Genomic DNA, 16,830 nt, shown 5'->3' with positions numbered 1-16,830 from the left:
CCTTTTTCCCCTTCTTAATTTTACCCTCTGTCCTTCGTTTTCCCCTCCAAGGTTTTACCTATTTTTACACACAACTTCCATTTTTGTATATCTGCTGTATACTTAATTCGAATTAATTCATTTTTATTAGTTATATGTTTGTTATCATATAGTTCATCTTGTGGCATGGAAGTTACATTCTATTTTGTAATGAATTTGGATGGATGTTTTATTGAAACTAATAAAGATAATACAAATATATAAAAAAAGCTCCAATCTGTCTTTCAAAGCAAATAGCAAATATTTGAATCTAAAATAACTCCTAGGACTGTAAACAAGCCTTCAGTTTTCAAGATTTCACCTGAAGCCAGAGAAACAGTACTAACTCGAACCTTTTCGATATCTCTGAAACTCAAAATCTTGCTCCCCTGTTTACTAACCCACGCTAGCAGCTGCCGTGTGCTAATGCTGACATCCCATTCATTTTGAATGGGCTATGTTGGCATTGCCACTCGGAAGCCGCTGGACTGCTTAGTAAACAGGGGGCTTAACGTTTTGCTTATTTTTTTTTTTAATGTCCTGTCACCCAAATACCTATTACGCAGATATAATGTGTGATGGATCTCAAAGTACTGTCCAATGTCTCTAACACAGGACAGAGAAGAAAAATATCATCCGCATATGTTAACACCATAATTCCTACCACAGAACAATCATTTTCTAGGGAACTCAGATGGACATTAAATAAAGATGGAGAAAGTGGAGAGGCACTCCACAGCCTAGATTCCAACTGGGTGATCTCTCATTATGTCCCTTTACACTATACAATATATTCTTCAAATTTTCTTTTCAAACCAGGTTAACACTTTGCCTGACACATTTAATTCAGATAGTTTAAGCAAAAGTATAGAATGATTTATAGTGTCAAATGCAGTCAATATATCAAATTGTAACAGCACAGCTTGTTTCCCCTGACTCAAAAAGTATCTTATTTTTGTAGTAAGAACAAGAAGCACTGTCTCTATGCTATGTCATGATCTAAACCCATGTTGTGTCTTATGCAAAATATCAAATGTTTCTAAAAAAATTCTGCAGTTCATGAACTCCAAACGTTTTTGCCATCCATGTGATACTCGCAACAGGATGATAATTTTCAACTTTTGACAAGTCTGTACCTGTAGATTTTGGTAATGGAGTTAGCACAATTCCAGTTAGGGATTCATGATAGCTTCCTAGTTGGAGATTTATATTAACAAATTCAGACACAAGTTTAGCATATCTAGCCGCAATTCAGTCAACAAATATAAAAGGCAAACATCCAAACAATATAATTTCTTTGACAGTCTAAATAAAAAAATCTTAACCATTTCAGAAGAAACCATCTCAAAATTGCCCCAAAATCTATCTGTAGGAATATCCACTTATGAGTTACAAAATGGAACCTTTAGGGCATCTAAATCACACAATATAAAAGACTGGTTTTATTAACTTTGAAAAACATTGTGCTAATTCTTCTGCCCTAGGTTGTATAGATTTAGGAACCATTAAAATAGTATCAGTATTAGACAATTTTTCAAAAACTTTAAATAGAGCTTTAGAAGAATTATCTGAATTAATGATTTCTTGTCTAAAAAGGCTTTTTTTTCTTGAGCAACTGTAACTTATAAACCTTTACCTCTTTCCTCCAATTTGCATAAGCTAATCAGTCCCTTGTTCTCCTCCATATGTGATCCAACTGCCTACAAGATCTCTTCATAATTGCAAGGGATTCACAAAACCAAGGATTATTTACCTTCCTAATTTCTTTTCACTTTAAAAGGAGCTTTACCTGTAAGAATATCAATAATAGCATTATTCCATAAACTAAGTTCATAGCTATGAGAATCTTCCTTCAATATAGGCAAAACCAAATTCCAAAACTGAGATGGTTCAACCTTACTTCTCTACAATTTAACAAAATCCTCATCAACTGAATTTGAATTTACATTAACAAAGTTTAAATAGAAAGAAAGAAATAAAACGGTCTAACTAAATTAGTGGTTCCCAATGCAGATGGTCCAGGAACAAATGTTCTGAGCCACTAGAATAAGCCACATAATTTGCGGCCTTTTTTATGTGTGGCCAAACCAGAGTCTAAAATCAAATTTAAAGATTCTAAAAATATTACAAAATGCAACACATTTGGATCAGAATGATCTTCTAAATGTAAAATAAAATCACCTAAAATTATCAAATCAGAAAAGTGCATAGAACAATAATAAATTGTCTCAAACAGCTTTTCTTAGGCTTTTTGTCATGACTTAGGTGATATATAGATCTACAGTAAAGCCAATGAACCCGACTGAACAAGAAGTAAATTGGTAAGCCATAGTTTCTAAATGATCATCACCATAATTATCGACAAACTTAATATCCATAAAATGTCAATACAACATAACCCTCCCCCCCTTGATCTGTCTTGTACAATTTAAGGCCTTAAAACCAGGTGGAGAAATAGGCAGAATATAAAGCAAATTGTAATCTGGAATCCACATCTCTGTTCAAAAAATAAATAAATAAACCTGGAGAAGAATCTGCAATAAAATCTCTTATAATTTGAGCCTTTCCACAAATCGACCTAGTATTAAAATATAAACATTCCATTATTTCATAATCAGAACCATCAAATTTAGAATTCCTACAAGATATTTTAACTAATTCTTGTTGTGTATTACAATCTGAACAAAGTTTGGGAGTTTTATATACAGAAGTTATATGAACTGGTATCAAATTAGAACATATTGACATACAATCCACCAAATTAGCCATCTGCTTTAAATTATAATTTCCATTCCTGGGTCGCCATGGTCTACTAAAAATTAGAATCAAAGACACATCACTAAAACTAATATCTTCCTTAATAAACCCACCCAACGAGCCTTAAACCCAAACAGGCTATCAAAAGAACATTTAACCAAGACATTTTAGACATAAAATCTAAAACCATTAAAACTTAAAAAAAATAGAATAAAATCTGCAGTGACCCAATGAGAAGCTATGTTGACAGTTTCAGCAGGCTTGATCAACAAGAACATGACAACTGGCTGTTAGAACTAACCCTTAAGAATTAGTTCATCCAGTGTATATATGGCGTGCCTAAGCACTCCACACTGAGGCAGCTCCCAGCTGCTTAGTATCACTTTCCAAATATGGAAAGCCATAGTGATTTTTACCTGTTGGCTGTTGACTGTTGATTGCTAGCTTCTGCCGATGCTTTCTGCTGATGCCGGTTTTTGAGTACCTCATTATCAGTCACTGATAATTCTCCTTTCTGGGAGATGATTAAGTTATAGACACAGACTCATTATCTATGGACAGAGTACTAATCCAGATTAATTTTATTTATAAGTATTCCATTTGTTTATTCATTTGTTATCAATTCTATTAAATGTGAATTTGGATGAAGGATTTGGAGTCTCCCTTATTTGGAAGAACAGCCACAGATTTACACATCAGGATATACTTGGTAAGAAGACTTGTAGAAGCTTGAATAACTATACTGGACCAGTGGGAGCAAAGGTTCCTGAAAGCTCAGGAGGAAATGTAGAGCCAATTCTCCACATGTCATACATTTTTCAATATGAGGGTCTCACCTCTATACCTTGTCCTCAATCCCCTTGGACCTCTCCTTTTCTTCTCTCTGGGATCCTTTTTAATTTCCCCATTTTCCCCTTATATCACCCTTTCCCCCATCCCCTTTTCACAATTTGTAAAATGGTAAGAAAAAGTAGCACTTATTATATTCATGTTGGAGCTGTTGTTATGTCAGAGGGAGAGTTCACTACACATCCTCTCAGTTAGGATCTTCTGAATTGAACCTCTCTTCAGTACTAAGGATCTCCTGAGATGCACTTCTGGGTTGTTTCATAGGCACGCAGCCAGACCTCAAATTTTTTTTTAGGAGGGGCACAAAATTTGTATCCCCTCCCATGACCTCACATACCTGAGCTGTCAAGGATTACCATGCCCCACCAGTGGAAGGCCTCCTCTATGTCAAACCTGGAAATTAACAGCTCTATTCCTGGGCTGCGCCAGCCACCCTTCTCCCCTTGAAGATGCTTGTTTTTTTTAATGAAATTGAGTATGTGTGATGGAGGCCCACCCGCTTCAAATGCATGAAAACTGAATATGTGCAGTGGGTGGTCCTCCCTTGCACATGCTCAGTTTCACAAAAAACAAGTATGGGGGGTGGTTAGCTTGTATAGATAAGGAAACGTGTCACCAACCACCAGGGTTTACATAAAGAAGGGCTTCTGCTGGCAGGGTTTGGGGACCCCTTACAGCCAAAGCAGCAGATAGTACCTCAGTTTTCTTTAGGGGGGATATGCACCCAAGGCCCCCCCCCCCCACTAATTTTACATAGTCATAGAGAAAGGTTGCAGGACTTGGACAAACTGTGGCTGGAGAGCTAGGAAAATCCTCTTAGCCACCGTTTCTAAACATGTCTGCTGTTGTCAGATGGTTCTTTGGTATATGCAACAAAAAAAAATTTTCTGAGCCATCAGCTCCAGGCCCACATCTATCCCCTGAGGGAATGAGTTTCTACAAACTCAGCCATCTCAACACTCACATCATTCTTGCTGTGATATTCTTCCTTTTAGAGATGTGAACAGCCAATAATTTTTGAGTTTGTTTTCAGATTTTTCCAAATGTTTTCTTGAATTTGGGAGTTCTTATTCTTTCACACATTGGCTTTTTATAACTTGAGAAACCTATAGGTACATGAGTTAAAGCTTTTTAATGCATGCAAACCAGTTGCATCAAATATTAATTTATAGACGTACATATGCACAATCAAATTTATCCACATTAAAACAAGCTAAATATGCACTAATGAATGTACATCCTACTTATCCATACAGCTCTCTCCATTTATTACAAAGAGAAACACAAATCATTAGAATATTCACAAAAGGGGCTCTTATTTAGGATTACAAACAGACAGTGCAGTAAAATCATGATCACTGGTTATAGCAGAATCATAGCTGTTTCACAGTACTATCATATTACCTAAAGAATTTAAACGCCATCCAAATATCTTTTCCTCAAGGGTTTCTATATGGAAAGAGAATTGCATCAACACAACCTTGGTGGTGCTTAGATAACAACTTCAGTAATTGGGAAATAAGGCCCGTGTTGGACAGACTTATACCTCTCTGCCCCGATTATTGCTAAATGGATCTAGATGGGTTGGTGTGGGGCTTTGACAGCAACTCTTGTAGTTTGGGAATAAGGCCAATGCTGGGTAGACTTCTAAAATCTGTGCCCTGATTATGGCTAGGTAGAAATTAATGGGCTGGTGTGGGCTTTGACATCAACTAGTTGGGGAATAAGGCCAGTGATGGGCAGACTTCTATAGTCTGTGTCCTGAAAATGGCAAAAGACAGATCAAGATCTAGTATGCATACATTAATTAAAGCATATGGTAAGATATGATATATTTTGTTAGAGTGGATGGACCAGGAAGGTCTTTATCTGTCATCATTTACTATGTTACTGAAACCTATAACAATCCTGACTATACAAAATGCCTGCATGATATGCAAACATAGTAAACATCTACCTCAAAAACTCACAGTGTAATAACTCATGAATCAATATACAGTAAAAATGTCACAAACATATTTATCATACAGATAAGTGCACATAGGTAATAAAGGGGCCATCATAAATCCGAAAAGATTCTCTTTAATCTCAACATGGAACCTCTCTCAAGAGCTTTAATCACTGCACATATCTAGGTAACACCATTTTCCAATTTAATATATATTTAAACAATTTCAACTACTGAAGTTAAAAAATGTATTTATCTGAAAAAAAAATCAACACTTGCCCAGGTCCCAGGTCACGACATGGACCATGTTTTGCCAACCGGCTGGCTCAGGAGTCCAAATTTCAGAAAAAGGGGGCAAGCTCAGTAATCTACAAAGAAAAACTACAAATTAACACCCAAACCACACTAACCTGCTTATAATCGAACGAGAAAAACGCCCAAGTTCCGACCTAAATCGGGAGATGGACGTTTATCTCACAAAAACGAATAACGCGGTATAATCGAAAGCCGAACTTGGACGTTTTTAACTGCACTCCATCGCGGAAGCGTACAAAGTTGACGGGGGCATGTAGGAGGCATGGTGAAGGCGGGACTGGGGCATGGTTATCACCCGAACAGAGATGGGCTCCTTTCGCCGATAATGGAAAAAAAGTATGCGTTTGTAGCTAGAATTTAGGGCACTTTTCCTGGACCCTGTTTTTTCATGAATAAGGCCCCAAAAAGTGCCCTAAATGACCAGATTACCCCCAGAGGGAATTGGGGATGACCTCCCCTGACTCCCCCAGTGGTCACTAACCCCCTCCCACCACAAAAAAATGATGTTTCACAACTTTTTATTTTCACCCTCAAATGTCATACCCACCTCCCTGGCAGTAGTATGCAGGTCCCTGGAGCAGTTGTTAGGGGGTGCAGTGGACTTCAGGCAGGTGGACCCAGGCCCATCCCCCCCTACCTGTTACAATTGTGCTGCTTAATATTTAGTCGTCCAACCCCCCCAAACCCACTGTACCCACATGTAGGTGCCCCCCTTCACCCCTTAGGGCTATAGTAATGGTGTAGACTTGTGGGCAGTGGGTTTTGAGGGGGATTTGGGGGGCTCAACACACAAGGGAAGGGTGCTATGCACCTGGGAGCTCTTTTACCTTTTTTTTTTGTTTTTGTAAAAGTGCCCCCTAGGGTGCCCGGTTGGTGTCCTGGCATGTGAGGGGGACCAGTGCACTACGAATCCTGGCCCCTCCCACGAACAAATGCCTTGGATTTATTTGTTTTTGAGCTGGGCGCTTTCATTTTCCATTATCGGTGAAAAACAAAAACGCCCAGCTCACAAATTGTCGAGTAAAACACGGACATCTATTTTTTTCGAAAATACGATTCGGTCCGCCCCTTCACGGACCCGTTCTTGGAGATAAACGCCCATGGAGATAGACGTTTTCGTTCGATTATGCCCCTCCACGTAATATGAACACAAGCATACCTTACTTAAAACAGCATACGTGTGCACACACTATTCCGCTCAAAATAACTAGAGACATTAAAACTGAGGATACCTCAAACTTTCAATGGTGGCCATTTTTTGCAGTTGCAAGAGCAGATGATGAATTGCAAACCTCTACCCTGATGAAGAACTATGAAACCTGGCCATGTTGGCAGAGGTTAGACTCGTTTGCAAAATTGCTGCCAAAGTTAAGTACTCTTTTACTTGTACCTTAAAAGCTAAAAGTTTATGTCTCTTTAGAATATGTTGGTTGAAGATTATTTATATATGAAAAAGAAAGGAAAAAACTGAAAAAATCGGGTAGATCTATGAAGAGGTATGCAGCGCCATTAATGAATGGGACGCTATGCCCAAATGGGAAATGCTGTTGAAAATTCTGATGATCCCCGTAAAAAAACTGTATGAAGTGAATTTGAAGATATGATGAATATATGAAACTGGATTGTGTAAAATATAAAAGATCGGATGTTTGGGACATAATCAGGTTAAATTTTAATGCATGCAGGCAAAAAGGGGGTGTGATTATAGGTGGAGAAACTGACATTTTGTGGGCATTTTAAAATGTACGTGTGTTGTTATAGAATATGGCCTTCTGCGCCTAAATCTATGCTCTGGGATTTATGCCACATTTTTATTGGTGTAAATGGATGCACTTAGTTTTAGGCGCTAGGATATTGACAAACTGTATTCTATATAACCACACCTAAATCTAGATGCTGCTTATAGAATACGCTTAGGTGGAAATGTTTTCCATGTGGATCTTTTAAGCCATATATAGAATCTGGCCCAATATAGGGTCTGTAATACTACAAAGTAAACCCACTTGTGCTTCCATCCTGAAGCATCAGTTACCATTGCTGCTTATAGGATTCTACAGCTCTCATGAAAACATCAGAAACCTAGACAATAGATTATCTTAACTGCACACTTTATCATTTTCAGAAAATTTGGATTGGGTACACACGAGTTCCATTGTCATTCACTCCACTGATATCATCATTCCTAACATTTTAGACATTACTCAAAGGTTTGTAGGATTGCTTTTACCACGATCAGAGGTGGATTTTACTTTTGGAACCACTTGGGATGAGTTTGCTTCAGTGTCCCCAAAGCAAGTGTCGCATATAATCTCAAAGCTGAATAATACCTTTTGCAAATCGGATATTTGTTCTGTCACCATTTTTAAGGCTATCAGAGATTCCATTGTAGGAATAATTAGTGAGTTAATAAATAGGTCACTGAATTAATAACTGGGTCACTGAGTCTTGTGAAGGGGCATAATCGAATGGCGGCAGCCAAATCGATGGCCGGCCATCTTCAGGGGCGGAGCCAAGCATATTTTCGCTCGCCGGGTTTACAGCAGGATCGCCAGGTTTACATGAGATGGCCGGCTTTGTTTTCTAGCCATAATGGAAACCAGGCCCGGCCATCTCAAACCCGGTGAAATGTAAGGCATTTGGTCGTGGGAGGAGCCAGCATTTGTAGTGCACTGGCCCCCCTGACATGCCAGGACACCAACCGGGCACCGTAGCGGGCACTTAAAAAATTTTAAGAAAAAAACAAAAATAGCTTCCAGGTACATAGCACCCTTACCTTGGGTGCTGAGCCCCCCAAATCCCCCCGAAAACACACTCCGCACAACTCTACACCATTACCATAGCCCTAAGGGGTGAAGGGGGCACCTACATGTGGGTACAGTGGGTTTTGGGGTTTTTTGGATGGCTCAGCATTAACCACCACAAGTGTAACAGGTAGGGGGGGGTGGGCCTGGGTCCACCTGCCTGAAGTGCACTGCACCCACTAAAAACTGCTCCAGGGACCTGCATACTGCTGTCAAGGAGCTGGGTATGACATGTCAGGCTGACATACAGGCTGGCAAAAAAAGTGTTAGTTTTTGGGTGGGAGGGGGTTGTTGACCACTGGGGGAGTAAGGGGAGGTGATCTCTGCTTCCCTCCGGTGGTCATCTGGTGAGTTGGGGCACTTTTTTCAGACTTGGTCCTAAAAATAAATGGACCAAGCGCGGCCGGCAAAATGCTTGTTCGAGCCGGCCACCTTTTTCCCATTATAAGGCGAAGCCGGCCATCTCGTACCCAGGCCCCTGCCCCGCCCCATCACACCTTCCCTACCCTACCAACACACCCCCTTGAAGGATGGCCGGCGCAGAGACAAAAAAAGCAGTTGTGGCTGGCCAAAATCAGCTTTCGATAATACCGATTTGGCCGGGATCAGGAGATTGCCGGCGATCTCCCAATTTGTGTCGGAAGATCGCTGGCGATCACTTTCGAAAATGAGCTGGATAATCTTTTGGATGTTTATCAATTTGGATTCAGGTTAAAGTGTAGCACAGAAACTTTGATAGTATCGACTCTTGATCTGATTAAGATGAGTTTTGATGATGAAAAGCAGCTTTATATGGTCATGTTAGATGTCTCGGCAGTATTTAATACTATTGATCATCAAGTTCTGCTTAAAAAGTTGGAAAATTTGTGGTTGAGCAAAGTGGTTTTAAGATGGTTCCAGTCATTCCTGGAGAACATGAAGGGGCATTTTCTAAAGGGACGTCCAAGTTTTGATGAGGATGTCCTCGCAAAATATCCCTATCCACGGGGACGCCCATCTGCCTTTTGTGTCGCTTTTTGGCCACCTTTCTCCTTTGAAAATAAGCAGGATAAGCACATACATGCATCCTATGCATGTCAATTTTGAATTACCACTCAGCTACTACATGACCTGGGCAGTAATTTCATTTTCTACGTGCGCCCACTACGCGCCCCGTAAAATTTCTGGCACGCGGCACAAACTGGGTGGTAATCAGCATTGTACATGCACTGATTACTGCCCAGTTAACGAGTGAGACTTTACCGCTATGTAAATGGGTGGTGGTAAGGTCTCAGGCCCAAAATGGACGTGCGCCAATTTTTAATTTGCCACACGTCCATTTTCGGCTAAAAAAAAAGACCTTTTTTGCAGGTGTGCTGAAAAATGGACCTACACGTGTCTAATACATGTGTCTACACCAAAGCAGGCCACTTTTTGGTGCACCTTAATAAAAGGGCCCCTAGAACATTTGGCAGTTTGTTATACTATCGTGGCAAAATTAGATGCTGCACACTATTGTGACTTTGCAGACTCCTTTATTGTTGGTTAGATTATGTCATGCTTTTACCAGTCAAACAACACATTGACTTTATATACCCAGAGAGTGAATATATTTGCTTTTTTAACATTTCTATATGCCGATCAAGAGTTCATATCAGTATTGACCCCTGACGCAGGCGTAGGTATGCCAAAACACGGCCCTTTTGTGCTCTTCTACTGTTGCTGCTATTTTTGTACTTCTGATCCTCCCTTTTGTTACCTGGTCCAAACTAGAACTTCCAGAACACAGTGGCCTAGTCACAAGCTGCACAGGAATCAAAATGAGTAACTGTTTTTACCAGTTCTGTGCATTAATATGAACCTAAGAAAAACGTATGAAAGAGAAAAGTGGCTAAAGCCTGCTGTCAGTACAAAGGATAGTATGAATAAGTAACTCATCTAAGGTGAAATATCACTTGATGCTAGTTTGTCCCTAAAGCTCAAAAGCACAAAGTTAGCCTTCAAGTCAGAGTAGATGAAAAGGATTTTGAAGCCAACCAAGGTTTTTCAGTCAATGTGGGATAAGGCAATTCAGAAATAGATATGATAGGAAACAGATGCTTCTTCTTGTTGCAGAACACAAGGAAGTAGCTGGCAGAAGTGAAGATTTATAATGAAATAAAATAAACTATGAAACTGCCCATTACCTAGGAAAGAAACATAAAAAGAGGGACTATTTTTGAGAAATCTTTTACTTATACTTCTACATGTTATTACTAAAACTTCTCCATAAAAAACAGACTATAAGTAGATTTTAGAAGACTGAGGTGATATTATTTTTTGGAATTAGCTTAAGTAGTCAATATGAGTTGCTCTCAGGTGTAGTGGCTATTTTCACGTCCCCAGTGACCCCAGTCTGTTTGTACCTCAGACATGAGTGTTAAGTGACATCAAAAATGCAAAAATAAAAAATCCTGTCAACTATCGTATGATTTTTATTTGGTTCACACCACTATAAACCTTACAATGTCAGCTGAGACCAGACTAACAGCATGATGTATCACGTATGAGATGAATGGTACATGAAAAAAATACAGAGAGTATCGTGCGGTGAAGTTGACTACAGCAATTGCACTTGCACTTTCAAATCCCCTGATGAAGTTTTGTGTGAAACAGAGGTTCCCATTGGGATTCAATACAAGAAAAAAGGGCCTCTTTTCTCCTGATTTGATGCTGAATAAGTTACTACTTTGCCATTTTTTGATGAGTGCACTGGTACTGTCAGTATATTATAAGCAAAATAGATAAAAATAACAACAAAAAGAGGATGACTACCAATTTACAGAGGAGGTTTTTTTTTTAACCGATGATTGGAACTGGGAGTCCGGTTGGTAGCAAGAAAGAAGTTATTACACATATTTGCTTTTAAGTCAAGTTCTGTAAGGTTTATAGTGGCATGAACAAAATAAAAATTATACAATAGTTGGTACTGAGGCACAATTTTTTGTTTTTGAATTTCTGATGTATCATATTGTTTTTCCTATTGGGTATTCTATACGAAGTGTTAAGTGACGTGCCCAAGGCCAACAAAATATCAGTAGGATTTGAATTCTGGCTTCCCTGGTTCACAGTCCACTACGCTAACCATGATTTGAAAACACTTTTCAAATCACAAAGCTAACACATGAATATTGGCATAGATGTACCAACAGTAATGTTAGAAAAGGTACTATTTATAAGTGTATATATGTGCAATGCACAGATTTGAAAAAGGGTATGTTTTGCAATGGTTTAGGCAGCCCTGAGGTGTACACAGTCCTATTTTAGACACGTCACAGAACTAGGAAAGGAGATATGCAGGTCAGTGCTTCTCAAGTTTCACCAGTATTTTAGACATAATCTACTGATGTAGATAGAGTGTGTTCAAATGTATTTATTGGAACAATACCCGACGTGGCCACGTTTCACCCTCAGGCTGCGTCAGGGGTATAAACCATTTATCTGCTACTTCCAACTGAACTGATATGTATTAGCTCAGTTGGAAGTAGCAGATAAATGGTTTATACCCCTGACGCAGCCTGAGGGTGAAACGTGGCCACGTCGGGTATTGTTCCAATAAATACATTTGAACACACTGCTTTGTTGTTTTTCATCTACTGTTTTGTAAGCAGTTGTGTGCCTTTTTGTTTTTTTTTGTTAGATAGAGTGTGTTCTAAAATACAGGAGAAGTGTAGACATTTATGTGCCATTTTAGAAACAGAAATGTATAAAACAATTGACCTGTTCAAAGCCAGCATATAACCGGTTATGTTCCAGTACATAATTGGTTATTCTGTGAAAGGACAGTATAACTGGTTATGTGACAGCACATAATCAATTATCTTTGTGATCTTAGAAAGTCGGGGAGGGAAGGGTATCAATATGGGCTACCATTAAGATGGGCTGACCTCATGGATTAATGAGACAAAGAGGGGCATTTTCAAAAGGGACATCCAAGTTGCGATTTGGACGTCCTTGCAAAACGGCAAAATTCAGGGGCAGGGAAACCCGTATTTTCAAAACAAGATGAATGTCCATCTTTCATTTCAAAAATATCGTCAGAGACATCCAAATCCTTAAATTTGGACGTCACTAGACATGGATGTTTCTGACTTTCGGCGATTTTCGAAACCAAAGACGTCCATGTCAAAAATGTCCTAATGCGAATTATTTGGGCATGGGAGTTGCCAGCATTTGTAGTGCACTGGTCCCCCTGACATGCCAGGACACCAACCGGGCACCCTAGGGGGCACTGTAGTGGACTTCATAAATTGCTCCCAGGTACATAGCTCCCTTATTTTGTGTGCTGAGCCCCCCAAAACCCACTACCCACAACTGTACACCACTACCATAGCCCTTACGGGTGAAGGGGACACCTAGATGTGGGTACAGTGGGTTTGTGGTGGGTTTTGGAGAGCTCGCTATTTCCTCCACAAATGTAACAGGTAGGGGGGTTATGGGCCTTTGTCCACATGTCTGAAGTGCACTGCAGTACCCACTAAAACTGCTCCTGGGACCTGCATGCGCTGTCATGGACCTGAGTATGACATCTGAGGCTGGCATAGAGACTGGCACCACATATTTTTAAAGATTTTTTTGAGTGTGGGAGGGGGTTGGTGACCACTGGGAGAGTAAGGGGAGGTCATCCCCAATTCTCTCCGGTGGTCATCTGGTCATTTTGGGCACCTTTTTGTGCCTTACTCGTAAGAAAAACAGGTCCGGGTGAAAACATCCAAGTGTTCATCAGGGACGTCCTTGTTTTTTCGATTATGGGTCACGGACGTCCAAGTGTTAGGCACGCACAAGTCACGCCTTCACTATGCCTCTGACATGCCCTCTTGAACTTTGACTGTCCTTGCGATGGAGTGCAGTTGTACCAATTTGGACGTCCCTGGAAGAAGGACGTCCATCTGCCAATTTATGTCGGAAGATGGACGTCCTTCTCTTTTGAAAATGAGACCAAAAGCCAACATGGATTTAGTGAAGGGAAATCTTGCATCATCAATCTATTACATTTCATTGAGGGGGTGAACAAACAGGTGAATAAAGGTAAGCTGGTTGATATTCTGTATCTGGATTTTATCTCATGAAAGACTCCAGAGGAAATTGGGGAGTCATGGGATAGAAGGTAGTGTTCTATTGTGGATTAAAAAATTGATTATAAGATAGAAAACAGAGAGTAGGGCTAAATGGTCAGTATTCTCAATGAAGAAGGGTAGATAGTGGGGTTCCCCAGGGGTCTGTGCTGGGACCGCTACTTTTTAACTAGTGAGGTAATTAAATTTGCTGATGACACAAAGTTATTCAAAGTTGTTAAATCGCAAGAGGATTGTGAAAAATTACAAGGGGACCTTATGAGACTGGGAAACTGGGCATCCAATTACATAAGTACATAAGTATTGCCATACTGGGAAAGACCAAAGGTCCATCAAGCCTAGCATCCTGTTTCCAACAGTGGCCAATCCAGGTCACAAATATCTGGCAAGATCCCAAAAAAGTACAAAACATTCTATACTTCTTATCCCAGAAATAGTGGATTTCCCCATGTCCATTTAATAATGGTCTATGGACTTTTTCTTTTGGAAGCCATCCAAACCTTTTTTAAACTCCTCTAAGCTAACCACCTTTACCTCATTCTCTGGCAATGAATTCCAGAGTTTAATTACACATCGAGTGAAGAAACATTTTCTCTGATTCGTTTTAAATTTACTACATTTTAGCTTCATCGCATTCCCCCTAGTCCTAGTATTTTTGGAAAGCGTAAACAGACGCTTTACATCAACCCATTCCACTCCACTCATTATTTTATAGACCTCTATCATATCTCACCTCAGCCACCTTTTCTCTAAGCTGAAGAGCTCTAGCTGCCTTAGCCTTTCCTCATAGGGAAGTCGTCCCATCCCCTTTACCATTTTCGTCGCCCTTCTCTGCACATTTTCTAATTCCACTATATCTTCTTTGAGATACAGCGACCAGAATTGAACACAATATTCGAGGTACGGTCACACCATGGTGCAATACAAAGGCATTATGATATCCTCAATTTTGTTTTCCATTCCTTTCCTAATAATACCTAACATTCTATTTGCTTTCTTAGCCACAACAGCACACTGAGCAGAAGGTTTCAACGTATCATCAATGACGACACCTAGATCCCTTTCTTGGTCTGTGACTCCTAACATGGAACCTTGCATGTGTAGCTATAATTCGGGTTCCTCTTTCCCACATGCATCACTTAGCACTTGCTCACATTAAACGTCATCTGCCATTTAGATGCCCGGTCTCCCAGTCTCATAAGGTCCTCTTGTAATTTTTCACAATCCTCCCACAATTTAACGACTTTGAATAACTTTGTGTTATCAGCAAATTTAATTACCTCACTAGTTACCCCCATCTCTTAGTCATTTATAAATATGTTAAAAATTGGCAGATGACGTTTAATGTGAGCAACTGCAAAGTGATGCATGTGGAAAAGAGGAACCTGAATTATAAATATGTAATGCAAGGTTCCATATTAGGAGTCATTGACCATGAATGGGATCTAGGCGTCAATGTTGATGATATGTTGAAACCTTCTGCTAAGTGTGTGATGGCAGCTAAGAAAGCAAATAGGATGATAGGTATTATTAGGAAAGGAATGGAAAACAAAAACAAGGATGTTATAATGCCTTTGTATCGCTCCATGGTGTGACCGCACCTTAAATATTGTGTGCAATTCTAGTCACCGCATCTCAAAAAAGATATAGTGAAATTAGAAGGGCAACGAAAATCATAAAGGGGATGAGACAACTTCCCTATGAGGAAAGGCTAAAGTGGCTAGGGCTCTTCAGCTTGGAGAAAAGATGGCTGAGGGGGAAATATGATCGAGGTCTATAAAATAATAAATGGATTTGGGAATGGGTAGACGTGAATCGGTTGTTTACTCTTTCCAAAAATACTAGGACTAGGGGGCACGCAATAAAGCTACAAAGTAGTAAATTTAAAACGAATCTGAGAAAATATTTGTTCATTCAGTGTGTAATTAAACTCTGGAATTCGTTGCCAGAGAATGTAGTAAAAGCAGTTAGCTTAGTGGAGTTTTAAAAAGATTTGGATAACTTCCTAAAAGAAAAGTCTAAAAGCCATTATTAAAATGGACTTGGGGAGAATCCACTGCTTATGTTTAGGATAAGCTGCATAAAATGTATTGCACCGTTTTAGGATCTTGCCAAGGTTTGGCCATTGTTGGAAACAGGATGTTGGGCTTGATGGACCTTTTTGTCTGTCCCAGTATGGCAATACATATGAACTTATTATATACTTATAAGGTCTTAATAAAAATGTTAGTAAAGGTGAGACAGTTGATGTAGTACATCTAGGTATCAGAAAATGTTTGACAAAGTTCCTCATGAGAGACTCCTGAGAAAATTAAAGGATAATGGGATATGAGGTAATATTCTGTTATGGATTAGGAATTGGTTATTAGACAAAAAACAGAGGGTAGAGTTAAATGGACATTTTTCTCTATTGAGGAGGGTGAATAGTGGTGTGCCACAGGGATATGTACTGGGACTGGTGATATTTAACATATTTATAAATCATATGGAAATCAGAATGACAAGTGAGGTGATTAAATTTGTAGATGAAACAAAACTATTTAAGGTTGTTAAATTACATGCAGATTGTGAAAAATTATGGGAAGGTCTTAAGAAATTGGAAGAATGATCATCCAAATGGTGGACAAAATTTAATGTGGACAAATGCAAAGTGATACACATTGGGAAGAACAATCCAAATCATAGTTACCTGATGTTAGGGTCCACCTTGGGGTCAGCATCCAAGAAAAAGATTTAGGTGTTGTCAAGAATGTGCTAATATCTTATGCCCAGTATGTGGCGGCCAATAAAGCAAACAGGATGCTAAAAATTATTAGGAAAAGTATGGTAAATAAGACAAAAAAATACTGTAATGCCTCTCTATTTCTCTGTGGTGTGACCTAACCTTGAGTTTTGTGTTCAGTTCTGGTCAGTGCATTTTTTTCTAGTGAAAAAGGTGCCAGTACTCAAATGTCAGGCCACCCTTCAGGAGTGGGGTGATCACAGATGGACCCACCCTACAATAGCCAGCCCCCCTGCAACCAGTCACAGAATCTATGACAAGGCGGAA

Source organism: Microcaecilia unicolor, chromosome 1, assembly GCF_901765095.1.
Source record: "Microcaecilia unicolor chromosome 1, aMicUni1.1, whole genome shotgun sequence".
NCBI classification, from domain to species: Eukaryota; Metazoa; Chordata; class Amphibia; order Gymnophiona; family Siphonopidae; genus Microcaecilia; species Microcaecilia unicolor.
Note: the sequence above shows the minus strand (reverse complement) of the source record.